Source organism: Dipodomys merriami, unplaced genomic scaffold, assembly GCF_024711535.1.
Source record: "Dipodomys merriami isolate MVZ:Mamm:240054 unplaced genomic scaffold, mDipMer1.0.p SCAF_1193, whole genome shotgun sequence".
NCBI lineage: Eukaryota > Metazoa > Chordata > Mammalia > Rodentia > Heteromyidae > Dipodomys > Dipodomys merriami.
In genome coordinates, this window is record NW_027202486.1 from 190,967 (window position 1) to 205,000 (window position 14,034).

Genomic DNA, 14,034 nt, shown 5'->3' on the forward strand with positions numbered 1-14,034 from the left:
CTCTTTGAATCCCTTCTGTTGGAGGAGGGCTGGGGGAGGGGGTCACCTGAAACTAAACTAGCCAGTTTTTTTTTTTAATCCAATTTTAAACAAGAGCACTTTACAAATTGTTACATTGTCAGGACTAGCTGAAAAAGTCCAAACTAGGCACACAGCCTTCTACACCTTCCCTGCTGGCAGCCTCCACAAGGAGAAAATGCAGCCTGAGGCTTGAAGGGAACCAAACTAGCCCAGTAACCTTCCATGCCTCAAAGGAGGGTGGGCATAGCAGGTCTGTGACTGAGCCCAGCTGGAACTTTTATTTCCCCAGAGATGTTCAAATAAATAAATAACAAAAACACAGATAAACACAAAAACCAAGGATCCACATTTAAAACTGGTACCAATTTTAAAACAGAACTAGACAAGAACTGAAGGCTGAGTTGGCGAATAATGGGCCCCAGTTTATCCCTACCGGAACTCTGTGCTGTTCTCACTCAGCAAGCTGAATCCAGAGTCTGCTGGGTGAGCCTGCCACACTCACCCAGAACTTCCCTACCCCAGAAAACATAAAACAAACACATACTAAAGTTAACAAGACAAACAAGTGGCCACAAAGACAAAATCAAGTCTCAGTGAATGGGGTGACATCTTACCACCATTCACTTACCAGGGAACTCAACACCCCTACTCACCTCCGGAGGATTTTTCTCTTAGATTCCTGCAGACGTTGACCCAGGGGCCTTCCAAGGCGGAGGAGAATTGCCAGTCATCTTGGGGCAAGGGAAAGAAGTCCCTAGCAGCCATCCCCTCAGACTGACAGGTTCTCCCCCACGTTTAGACCCCCCCGAGGCAAGGCCCGAGGCTGAGATCTAACTGAGGCCACTCGCAGGTGGTCAGTGGCAGATTCATAAGTGACAAACAAGCAAGTTACAAAAGCAGAACCAGCGGTTTTTGTTTTTAAACGAACTAGGACAAGGTCTCAGGTGTCCTAGGAGTGACTCGCTTGTTGACCCATTTCCTTGAAAGTCACAAAACAAACACCAAAGACAATTAATGTCAGACACACACAGACAAGACTAGACAAACGCCGCGCGGTCCCCGAGTGAGCAAAAATGAGGAGAGAAACTTCAGAAGGGAGAGGCCGGCCGTGCCTTAACTCCCCCAAACACAGAGACACTCGGATCTCGTCCCCCCTCCACGCGACCCTGGAGTAGGACTCCAGGGCAGGACTAGGGTAGTGGGCACGTCTGCTTTGCCCTCTAGTCCACCACAAATTCACGCACCCTGGGGTAGAAGCCCAGGGCGGGACCAGGGTAGTGGGCATGTCTGCTTTTCCCTCTGGTCCACCACACACGTCCTGTACAGGCACTTTTGGATCCCCAAAACATAAAACGAACACGACAAACACAAAAGACAAGAGCTCTATCTTACTTCCTGCCGGTCCTGGAATCTGGGGTTTGGGGGTGCCTGGTTCCCGGCCAATGCACCAAATGAAAGACCCTAGCCCCCTAGGATACTTTCGTCAACGGGAGGGCGCCCCAGAAAACTCAGACTCCAGGCCGGGAGATGCAATAAGCAAGAGGAGTTTATTTGATGTTTGCGCAAACGTACTCTCTGTCCCGAGCAGACAGGGAGTCCCGAGCAGCGGTTACAAGCCTTTTTTTAAAGGCAAAAACCACAAGATTAATGCATAACACAAAGCATCCCATGATTGGTCCATTTAAAGGTCATCATATACGCCAACAATCACCTTGCCACTCGGGAAATTTTGTAACACTCTTTGTAAAATGACTGGCCCATGGTTGGTTTAAGGGGGGGGTTACATGGTTACAGGCCTATGATTGGTTGACACTTGGCTTAGCTTGTGGTCTTGCCAGGTGGTCGTTATCTCAAGGTCCTGTCTGGGGAATTTCTAAATGGGAACTGAGGAACACATACTGTCTGTTCTTTATCTATGACCACTGACCTTGTCCTGGGGCCGGCATCTGGTCCCTGAAACTTCTTAACTCATTTCTGGGAAGGGAAGGGTCAATGCTAGCGTAAGCAAGTTTACAGAAGCAGAATCAGCAGTTAGCAAGTTAGTAATGGTAATGGTCAATTTTTAATCTTTCAGAGGGAGGGAAGGAAGGAAGGAGGGAAGGAGGGAAGGATTAGAAAGAAGGAAGGAGGGAAGGAAGGATGGAGGGAAGGAAGGAAGGAGGGAAGGAAGGAAGGATTGGAGGGAAGGAAGAAGGAAGGAAGGAAGGAGTGAAGGAAGGAGTGAAGGAAGGAAGGAGGGAGGGAGGGAGGGAAGGAAGGAAGGAAGAAAGGATAGAGGGAAGGAAGGAAGGATTGGAAGGAAGGAAGGAGGGAAGGATTGGAGGGAAGGAAGGAGGAAGGAAGGAAGGAAGGAGTGAAGGAAGGAAGGATTGGAGGGAAGGAAGGAGGAAGGAAGGAAGGAAGGAGGGAACGAGGGAAGGAAGAAGGGAAGGAAGGAGGAAGGAAGGAAGGAAAGAAGGAAGGAGGGAAGGAAGGAAGGAAGGAGGGAAGGAAGGAAGAAAGGATGGAGGGAAGGAAGGATTGGAAGGAGGGAAGGAAGGAGGGAATTCATTCATTCATTATTCATTTCCTCCATTCCCCCTCCCCCTCCCCCCTTCCAGGAAGTGTTGGGCGGATTTCCAGGCATTGAGAAGAGGAAGCCATTGGCTGGGTTCTGGTTGAGTCTGACACACACACAGGAAATCCATCAGCAATTTGTCCCAGAAGCTTCTAGAAGCTTGGTTGGGGCAGGGGGAAGGGAAAGACAAGACCATGCACATGAGCTAATCATAATAAATCAACAACAACAACAAGAAGAACAAGAATAGTCAAGGGACCCTGGACCAGTCACCGCAAAAGATCATGGGAAGGGGTGATGTCATCATCCATCCTCAACTTCTCCCATGGAGGAGAATCCCAAGGGATGAACACAACTGGGTCCCAGATGTTGGGGAGAATGGGGGGGAGGAAACAGAAACCAGCCCCAGCCCTGGCTTCTTTCTAGAACCTTCCATGGGTTGTCCTGGAAGCGTCTCAAGTCCTTAGATCAAACAGATCCCCTGGGAAAACCTATCATCAATAGACCATGAGAGGATCAGTATCAATACCAACACCAATACCAATATCATCAATACCCTCCTTCCCTCCCCCCCTCCCCCCAAAATCATTCCTGGGCCAAAGAAGGGGGGTGGGAGTGTTGGGGTGTGTCTGGGTGGAGGGAACGCCTGCCTGGGGAATGTGCTGAGTTATTCTGAAACCTGGAACTTTCTGGGACCTTCTGGAACCTTGGGGGAACTTTCTGGAACTTTCTGGATGGATGTATGGTGGATGGATGGGTGGATGGATGGGTGGGTGGATGGGTGGATGGATGGATGGGTGGATGAGTGGATGGATGGGTGGATGGATGGATAGGTGGATGGGTGGCTGGATGGGTGGCTGGATGAGTGGATGGGTGGATGGATGGATGAGTGGATGGATGGATGGGTGGGTGGATGGATGGAGGATCGATGGGTGGATGGATGGGTGGGTGGATGGATGGATGGGTGGATGGATGGGTGGATGGATGGATGGGTGGATGAATAGGTGGATGGATGGATAGGTGGGTGGATGGATGAGTGGGTGGATGGATGGCTGGATGGATGGGTAAATGGATGGATGGATGGGTGGATGGATGGATGGGTGGATGGATGGGTGGGTGGATGGATGGATGGATGGATGGATGGATGGATGGGCGGCCCCCATCATTGCTGGTCCGCTCACCTGCAGGAAGGCCAGTGCGCACAGGATCTTGGCGGGCGCGCAGGTAGCTGAGGAGTTCGCCACCAGGCACATAGTCCATCATCCTGTACAACCAGCGGTCATCGCGCCACATGGAGAACCTGGGATGGGGTCAGGGGGAGGGAAAGGACACACACGTGAGGTGCTAGGTGCTTGCTGATTATCCAGAGTCCCTGTGGGGAAGTGCTGGGTGCTTGGTACCTGTCCTGAGTTAGTAATAGGCAGGTGCTGGGTGCTTGGTACCTGACTTATGTAAACAGTAGGGAGGTGCTGGGTGTGAAGTCCCGTTCCTGGGTCACCATGGGGAGGTGCTGGGTGCTTAGTTCCTATCCTTGGTCTCCATGGAGAGGTGCTGAATGCTTAGGCTCAGTCCTTGTTCCCCAGGTGGTAGTGCTGGGTGCTTAGTTCCAGTTCTGGGTTACTCTGAGGAGGTGCTGGTTGCTTAGTCCCTGTCCTGGGTCATCATGGGATGGTGCTAGGTTCTCAGTACCTCCCCTGGGTCACCATGGAGAGGTGCTGGGTGCTTAGTCCCAGCCCTGGGTCATCATAGGATGGTGCTGGGTGCTTAGTCCTGGTCCTGGGTTACTCTGAGGAGGTGCTGGTTGCTTAGTCCCAGCCCTGAGTCGTCATGGGATGGTGCTGGGTGCTTGGGAATCATCCTAGGTCACTATGATGAGGTGTTGGGTGCTTAGTCCCAGCCCTGGGTTACTATGGGGTGGTGCTGGGTGCTTGGGGATCATCCTGGGGAGGTGCTGGGTGCTTAGTTCCTGTCTTGGGTCATTATGGGATGGTGCTGGGTGCTTGGGGGATATTGTGAGTCACTATGGGAAGGTGCTGGGTGCTTAGTCCCCACTCTGGGTCACCCTGGGATAGTGCTAGGTGCTTAGTCCCAGCCCTGGGTCATCATGGGATAGTGCTGGGTGCTTAGTCCTGGCCCTGGGTCACCATGGGGAGGTGATGGGTGCTTAGTCCTGGTCCTGGGTCACCATGGGGAGGTGCTGGGTGCTTAGTCCCTGCCCTTGGTCACCATGGGGAAGTGCTGAGTACTTACTCCTGGATCTGGGGCACCATAGGGAGGTGCTAGGTGCTCAGTCCCCATCCTGAGTCACTATGGGGAGGTGCTGGGTGCTCAGTCCCCATCCTGAGTCACTATGGGGAGGTGCTGGGTGCTTAGTCCCCACTTTGGGTCACCATGGGGAGGTGCTGGGTGCTCAGTCCCTGGGTCATCATGGGGAGGTGCTGGGTGCTCAGTCCCTCCCCTGGGTCATCATGGGGAGGTGCTGGGTACTTAGTCCTGGCCCTGGGTCATCATGGGGAGGTGCTGGGTGCTTAGACCTGGCCCTGGGTCACCATGGGGAGTTGCTGGGTGCTTAGTCCCCATCCTGGGTTACCATGGGGAGGTGCTGGGTGCTTAGTCCTGGCCCTAGGTCACCATGGGGAGGTGCTGGGTGCTTAGTCTTGGTCCTGGGTCACCATGGGCAGGTACTGGGGGCTTATTCCCCATCCTGGGTCACCATGGGGAGGTGCTGGGTGCTCAGTCCCCATTCTGGGTCACCATGGGGAGGTGCTGGGTGCTTACTGCTGGATCTGGGGCACCTTAGGGAGGTGCTGGGTGCTCAGTCCCCATCCTGAGTCACTATGGGGAGGTGCTGGGTGCTGAGTCCCCACTTTGGGTCACCATGGGGAGGTGCTGGGTGCTCAGTCCCTGCCCTGGGTCACCATGGAGAGGTGCTGGGTGCTCAGTCCCTGAGTCACCATGGGGAGGTGGTGGGTGCTAAGTCCCTGCCTTGGGTCACCATGGGGAGGTGCTGGGTGCTCAGTCCCCAAAGCCAGGGCACCCAACGGCCTGGTTCCTGCCAGGCCACGCCCCCCAGGCCAGCCATCCAATGGCAGCACGCCCAGGCCACGCCCTCAAAGCCAGACTACACAATAGCATCACTGTTGCCAGGCCACGTCCCCCCAGGACCAGCAGCCCAATGGCCTTACTTCCAAGCCATACCCCCAAAGCCAGGACTCTCAATAGCCTAGTTCCTGCCAGGCCATGGCCCCTAGGCCCAGCGGCCCAATGGCCTTACTTCCAAGCCACGCCCCCCAGCCCAGCCGACCAATGGCATTACGTCCAGCCGCCCAATGGTGTCTTTCCAGGCCACGCCCCCAAACCCCAGCGGCCCAATGGCCTCTGTTCCAGGCCACGCCCCCACTGACTCTCCCGTCAGCTCCACGCCCTGCAGGCCACGCCCACCGCGACGCCACGCCCATCAGAAAGCCACGCCCTCCCGCGTCCCCGCCTCTTAAAGGCGCCTCGTCCCGGAGGCCTCTACGCACCGACGGTGACACGGGGGCCGCCCGGGTCGGCGTCCTCGGGGGTCCTGCGCGCTTCCGCTTCCGGATCCGGACGGCGCAGTGGTGGCCATGGCGGCGGCGGCGGCGGCGACGCTCCGCGGCCCCGCCACGGCTGCATTTCCGGGCGCGGCCGCCGGCGCCCTCGCATCGATGTCATCAGCCGGCGCCAAGACGCGGGCGCGCATGCGCGCGCTCTCGGCGGAGTGCCACTGGGCATGCACATAGGGTTAGCGGGGGAGGGGCCGAACGCTCCCAGCGGAGAGCCATTGCGCATGCGCAGAGGGTTCTTCAGCGGGGACAGGCTGAGCCGGCCTGGCGGAGCGCCATTGCGCTTGCGCACAGGGTTAGGCAGCTGGGAGGGGCTGAGCCAGCCTGCGCCAATGCCCATGCGCACAGGGTTCGTCAGCAAGGGAGGGGCCTAGCGCTCCCGGCAGAGCGCCGCTGCGCATGCGTGTCCCTTGGCTGCTTGTTCCCACTGCCCTCCCGCGTGTGGACCCACGGCGCATGCGCACAGGTTGAATCGGCCGGGAGGCGCAGAGCGGACCCTGGAGGGTCGAGTTGCGCATGCGCACAGCTTGAGTCCGCCGGGAGGTGCCTAGGGGACCCCGGAGGATCGAGGTTCCGTCCGCATTGCGCATGCGCACTGGTTGAGTCGTCCGGCACCGTCCGGGCCGAGCGTGTGGTGCGTGCATGCGTGGGATTCCCTCGGTTGGTCTGGTTGGTACTGCGCATGCGTGCCACCTTGGGGGGAGGTCCTCCGCGCTGCACCGCGCATGCCTAAGCCAGCACGCCCCGTCCCTCCCCCCCGCCCCCCCCCCCCGCCGAGCAGGAACACGCATGCGTGTGCTCCCGGGCTCTGCGAGGTACGGATCTGCGCATGCGCGGGATTGGGCTGCGCTGCCCTGCAACGCGCATGCGCGGTTCCCAGAGACAGACTGACAGACAGACACAGGGACAGTGAAACAGAGTCAGACAGACACTGGGACAGAGACGACACACAGATGGACACAGAGAGACACAGACAGATAGATGGACACAGACAGACACAGAGAAGACAGAGACATGGGCAGGCAGAGACAGACAGACACAGAATGACAGACAGAGAGACAGACAGACAGAGGCAGAGCCAGACAGACAGGGAATGACAGAGAGAGACAGACACAGGCCGACAGACAGAGACGGACAGACATAGAGCAAGACAGACAGACACTGGGACAAAGACAGACAGAGACAGACACACAGATGGACACAGAGAGAGACACAGACGGATAGACAGACATAGGCAGAGACAGACACAGACATAGAGAAAGACAGACAGACACAGAGAATGACAGACAGACACGAAAGACAGACAGAGAATGACAGAGAGACACAGACAGACAGACAGATACTGACACAGGCAGACAAAGAAACACAGAACGAGACCCAGACAGACACAGGAGACAGAGACAGAGAGACAAAGAGACAGACAGACACAGAAGTCAGAAGTAGACTGATGACAGACAGACAGACCGAGACAGACAAAGACAGAATGAGACAGAGACAGACAGACAGTGAGACAGACATGGACAGGCAGACCAACAGGCAGACACAGACAAGACAGACAGACAGAAAGACAGAGACAGAAGTAGACTGACAGACACAGACAGACAGACAAAGAAAGAGAGAACGAGACACAGACAGACTGACAGAGGAGACAGACAGAGACAGAGAGACAAAGACAGACAGACACAGACATGGACAGGTAGAGACACGCAGACCAACAGACAGACTGACAGAGGAGACAGACAAAGACAGAGACAGACAGAAGAAGACACAGACAGACAGAGACAGAGACAGAGCTTGACCTACTCCATTGAGGTCAGGACTTGGTTCCAAGTCACTCAAGTGTGAAAATGTTAATCCCACCCATATTTAATCAACATCCATCCACCCATCCATCCTCCATCCATCCATCCACCCACCCATCCACCTATCCATCCACCCATCTATTCACCCATCCATCCATCCATCCACCCATCCACCCTCTGATCCACCCATCCATCCATCCACCCATCCGTCCACCTATCCATCCATCCACGTATCCATCTATCCACCCATCCATCCACCCACCCACCCATCCATCCATCCACCCATCCATCCATCCATCCACCCATCTACCCATCTATCCACCCATCCATCCATCCACCCATCCACCCATCTATCCACCCATCCATCCATCCACCCATCCACCCATCTATCCACCCATCCATCCATCCACCCATCCATCCATCCATCCACCCTCCCATCCATCCACTCATCCATCCACCCACCCATCCATCCATCCATCCACCCATCCATCCATCCTCCATTGAGATGAACACTTGGGTCCAAGTCACTCAACTGTGCAAATGTTAATCCCTTCCATATTCCATCAACAGCAGGACTTGGGTCCAACTCATTCAAGTGTGCAAATGTTAATCCCTTCCCTCCTTCCTCCATGGAGAGGAGTTGGGTCCATCACTCAATTGTGCAAATGTTAATCCCATCCGTCTGTCCTCCATCCAGATGAGGACTTGGGTCCAACTCACTGAAGTGTGCAAACGTTAATCCCACCCATATTGTATCAGGACTTGGGTCCAAGTCACTCAAATGTGTAAATGTTAATCCCATCCATATTCAATCAACATCCATCCACCCACCCATCCATCCACCCATCCACCCACCCATCCCCCATCCATCCATCCACCCTTCTATCCACCCATCTGTCCATCCATCCACCCATCCGTCTATCTGTCTGTCTGTCCATCTATGCATCCATCCCTCTGTCTATCCAGGTGTCTGTCTATCTACTCTCTGTCTGTCTGTCCATTCATGGATCCATCCATCCATCTGTCTATCCACATGTCTGTCTGTCTATCTATCTACTATATCTATCCACCTATCTGTCTGTCTGTGTGTCTATCTATACATCTCTCTGTCTGTCCAACCATCCATCCATCTATCCATTTATTCATGTATCTTATCTGTGTATCTATCTATCATCTATCCATCCGTCTGTCTGTCTATCCACCTACCAGCCTGTCTGTCCATCCTTCTGTCCATCTGTCTATCCATCCATCTGTCCATCTGTCAGTCTGTCTGTCTGTCCATCCATCCATCTATCCATCTATTATCCATCTATCCATCTGTCTGTCTGTCCATCCATCCACCCATTTGTCTATCCATCTATCCATCTGTCAGTCTGTCTGTCTATCCATCTGCCCATCTGTCTATCCATCTATCCATCTGTCAGTCTGTCCATCCATCCATCTACCCATCTATCAGTCTGTCTGTCTGTCCATCCATCCACCCATCTGTCTATCTGTCTTATCTATCCATCTTTCAGTCTGTCTGTCCATCCATCCATCCATCTATCTAGGTATCAGTCTGTCTGTCTGTCCATCGATCCATCCATCTAGCTAGCTATCAGTGTCTGTCTGTCCATCCATACACCCATCTGTCTATCCGTCTATCCATGTATCAGTCTGTCTGTCTGTCCATCCTTCCGCCCATTTGTCCATCCATCTCTCAGTCTGTCTGTCTGTCCATCCATCCGCCCATCTGTCTATCCATCCATCTATCCATCTGTCAGTCTGTCTGTCTGGGTGAAGAACTCTGAAAAGGGACAAACTTTCTAGAACCATCTCCTTTCCCCGGGCCGGTGTGTGTGTGTGTGTGTGTGTGTGTGTGTGTGTGTGTGTGTGTGTGTGTGTGTGTGTGTGTGTGTCTGTCTGTCTGTCTGTCTGTCTGTCTGTCTGTCTGTCTGTCTGTCTGTCTGTGTGTACCTCCTAGACTTCACCGGTCCATCTGCCATGACCGTTGGATTCAGAACCTTCTAGAACGCGGTGCCGTCTCCACCACCCTATCTAGGACTCGCTGCCCAGTGCTCGGGACAAGATGTCATCTGCTCATACACGTGTGTGCGTGCGTGTGCGTGCATGTGGCCCAGCCGGTCGCCCTGGGAAACGCCCTGGGTCACCATGATGATGATGATGATGATGCCCGGAGTTCACATCCTTCCTGGGTCACCATGATGATGATGATGATGATGATGATGATGATGATGATGATGATGATGATGATGATGATGATGATGATGGATGGATGGATGGATGGGTGGATGAATGGATGGATGGATGGGTGGGTGGATGGATGGATGGGTGGATGGATGGATGGATGGATGGTGGATGGATGGGTGGATGGATGAATTGATGGATGGATGGGTGGGTGGATGGATGGATGGATGGGTTGATGGATGGGTCAATGGATGGATGGATAGATGAGTGGATGGGTGGGTGGATGGATGGATGGATGAATGGATGGATGGGTGGCTGGCTGGGTAGATGGATGGATGATGGGTGGGTGGGTGGATGGATGAGTAGATGGATGGATGGATGGATGGGTAGGTGGATGGATGAGTGGATGGATGGGTGGCTGGCTGGGTAGATGGATTGATTGATGGATTGATGGATTGATGGATGGGTGGATGGATCGGTGGATGGGTGGATGGATGGATGGATGGATGAATGGATGGATAGATAGATGGATGGGTGGATGGATGGGTAGATGGATGGGTGGGTGGATGGATGGATGGATAGATAGATGGATGGGTGGATGGATGGGTGGATGGGTAGATGGATGGATGGATGGGTGGATGGATGGATTTGTGGATTTCCCCCCTAGGCCACCAAAGACCTAAGTTCTTCTCCTCCTGTCTCTCTGTCTCCAGGTGCAGAGAAGTTGATCCTCCACATACAGAAGCACAGCATCCCCTTCGCCCTGGCCACCAGCTCAGGGACTGAGGCCTACCAGGCCAAGACCAGCGCACACCGGGAACTGTTCGGTGCCTTTCACCACATGGTGCTGGGTGATGACCCCGAGGTCAAGGCCAGCAAGCCCGCCCCGGACATCTTCCTGGCCTGCGCCCGCAGGTTCTCCGGACATCTTCCTGGCCTGCACCCCCAGGTTCTCCGGACATCTTCCTGGCCTGCAACCGGAGGTTCTCTCCTAATCCCCCCCCCCTGTCAACCAGGTAAACTGAGGCCTCGGGCCTCGGGTCCACTGCATGGACCACACACAGAGAGACACACAGACAGACAGACATGGACGGATACACAGATACACAGACCAGACAGACAGACAGCCAGACACAGAAACACACAGATAGACGCAGAGACGGACACAGAGACACAGATAGACACATGGACAAACCAGACAGACATGCAGACAGACAGACAGGCAGATAGACACACAGACTGACAGGCAGACAAACCAGATAGAGACACAGACACAGAGACAGACTCATAGACAGACAGACAGACAGACCACAGAGACACAGACAGACAGACACACTCCGATAGACAGACAGACACACTGACAGAGAGATAGACACACAGACACACAGACACAGAGACCAGACAGATAGACAGACAGACAGACACAAGAGACGGGACAGACACACAGATTCACAGACCTACCAGACAGACCACAGAGACACAGACAGACAGACACACTGATAGACACACACACAGACAGATAGACACAGACAGACGCACAGATACACAGACCACGCAGACAGACAGAGAGACAGAGCACAGAGACACGGACAGACAGACACACACCAATAGACAGACAGATAGACATACATATGCAGACAGACACACAGACAGACAGACTACAGAGACACACAAATAGGCATATAGACAGACAGACGGATACAGAGACAGACACACACAGATAGACAGACACAGAGACACTTGACCAGACACAGACAGACACACATACAGAGACAGACAGACAGACATGAGTCCAGACAGACAGATACACAGAACAGACCAGACAGACCGACCACAGAGACACAGACAGACAGATATAGGGACAGACAGACACACAGAGACAGACAGAGAGACACGGACAGACACACAATCACACAGATGGATGGACGGATGGAGAGACGGATGGACAGACGGCCCCAGGGGAACAGGGAGGGAGACTCCTTGGCACAGTGCTCACCTGGCCCACACCAGGCCCTGGGTGGGGGAGGCCTCGAAATCACACACAGAACATGCCAGTAGGCACGCCGTGGCTCAACGGTCATCTTCCCTCCTTCCTTCCCTCCTTCCTTCCCTCCTTCCTTCCTTCCTTCACTACTTCCTTCCCTCCTTCCTTCCTTCCCTCCCTCCTTCCTTCCCTCCCTCCTTTCTTCCCTCCTTCCTTCCCTCCCTCCTTCCTTCCTTCCCTCCCTCCTTCCTTCCCTCCTTCCTTCCCTCTCTCCTTCCTTCCCTCCTTCCTTCCCTCCTTCTTTCCCTCCTTCCCTCCTTCTTTCCCTCCTTCCCTCCCTCCTTCCTTCTTTCCCTCCATCCTTCGTTCCTTCCCTCCTTCCTTCCTTCCTTCCCTCCTTCCTTCTTGTTCCTTCCCTCCATCCTTCCTTTTCATCCTTCCTTCCTTCGCTCCTTCCTTCCTTCCCTCCTTCCCTCCTTCCTTCTTTCCTTCCTTCCTTCCCCCCTTCCTTCCCTCCAACACTGGGCACCCGGCCCACCCCCCGGCCGACCTCTCACTCCGCGTGTCTCTCTCGCCCTCTGACCCCGCAGTGCCTGGTGCTGGAGGACGCGCCCCACGGCATGGCGGTCGCCCAGGCAGCGGGGATGCAGGTGGTCATGGTGCCCAGCGTCCAGCTCGACCCCGAACTCAACGGCCGGGGCCACCCTGCTGCTGCCCTCCTTGGGTGACATACAACCCGAGCTCTTCAGCCTGCCCGCCTTCAACTGACCTGCGGACGGACAGACAGACAGACAGAAGGACACTGGACACAAGGCCAAGACCTGACCCATCCCAGGGCCTCCCTGACCTCTGGAAATAAAGGGAATGAACACAGGAAGTGCCTCACTGAGTCACGAGTGGATGGATGGATGGATGGATGGATGGGTGGATGGATGGATGGATGGATGGATGGGTAAATGCATGGGTGGATGGATGGGGATGGATGGGTGGATGGGTGGATGGGTGGATGGATGGGTGGATGGATGGATGGGTGGATGGATGGATGGATGGGTGGATGGGTGGGTGGATGGATGGATGGGTGGATGGATGGGTGGATGAGTGGACCGGTGGATGGGTGGACGGATGGATAGATGGATGGGTGGATGGGTGGGTGGATGGATGGATGGGTGGGTGGATGGGTGGATGGGTGGACCGGTGGATGGGTGGACGGATGGATACATGGATGGGTAGATGGGTGGATGGATGGATGGATGGGTGGATGGGTTGATGGATGGATGGATGGATGGATGGATGGAGGGGTGGGTGGATGGGTGGATGGATGCATGGGTGAATGGATGGATGGGTGGATGGATGGGTGGATGGGTGGATTAATGAGTGGATGGATGGGTGGATGGATGGGTGGATGGATGGATGGATGGATGGATGGATGGGTGGGTGGATGGATGGGTGGATGATTGGATGGATGGGTGGATGGATGGGTGGATGGTTGGATGGATGGGTGGGTGGATGGGTGGATGGATGGGTGGGTGGATGGGTGGATGGATGGATGGGTGGGTGGATGGGTGGATGGATGGGTGGGTGGATGGATGGCTGTTATATCCTGCCCAGGCCCCTCCACTCCCCCTCTGCCTGTGGGATTTGTTCTATTTGGTTTTGTGTCCTCTGGTGCTGCAGACGGTGGGTGATCAGCCTTGGGTCTTAAAATATCAGGCTGTGCTGAGTATAGCTCAGTCTCTTGCTCTTCAAGGCCAGGGTGGGGCTGAGGGCTGGGAATCAACTGGGTCAAGGTGAGAATAAGAGCAATAACAGTATTAACAACAACAATGACATGAATAACAATAGCAATAATAACAACAATCATAGTATGAGTAACAATAACAGCGATCATAACTA

The 14,034-nt window shown here is 54.6% G+C and overlaps 1 long non-coding RNA gene and 1 pseudogene across 1 annotated transcript; one reads left to right on the plus strand and one right to left on the minus strand.

Moving 5' to 3' along the window:
• Window positions 1-1,549: 1,549 nt before the first annotated feature.
• LOC138822952 (uncharacterized) lies at window positions 1,550-6,271 on the minus strand. The gene is made up of 3 exons (XR_011370697.1): window positions 6,103-6,271; window positions 3,760-3,878; window positions 1,550-3,069 (listed from the first exon to the last, which is right to left on the minus strand). It is a non-coding gene; the product is annotated as an uncharacterized lncRNA (long non-coding RNA).
• Window positions 6,271-13,030, plus strand: LOC138822949 (pseudouridine-5'-phosphatase-like; annotated as a pseudogene).
• The last annotated feature ends 1,004 nt before the right edge of the window (window positions 13,031-14,034 follow it).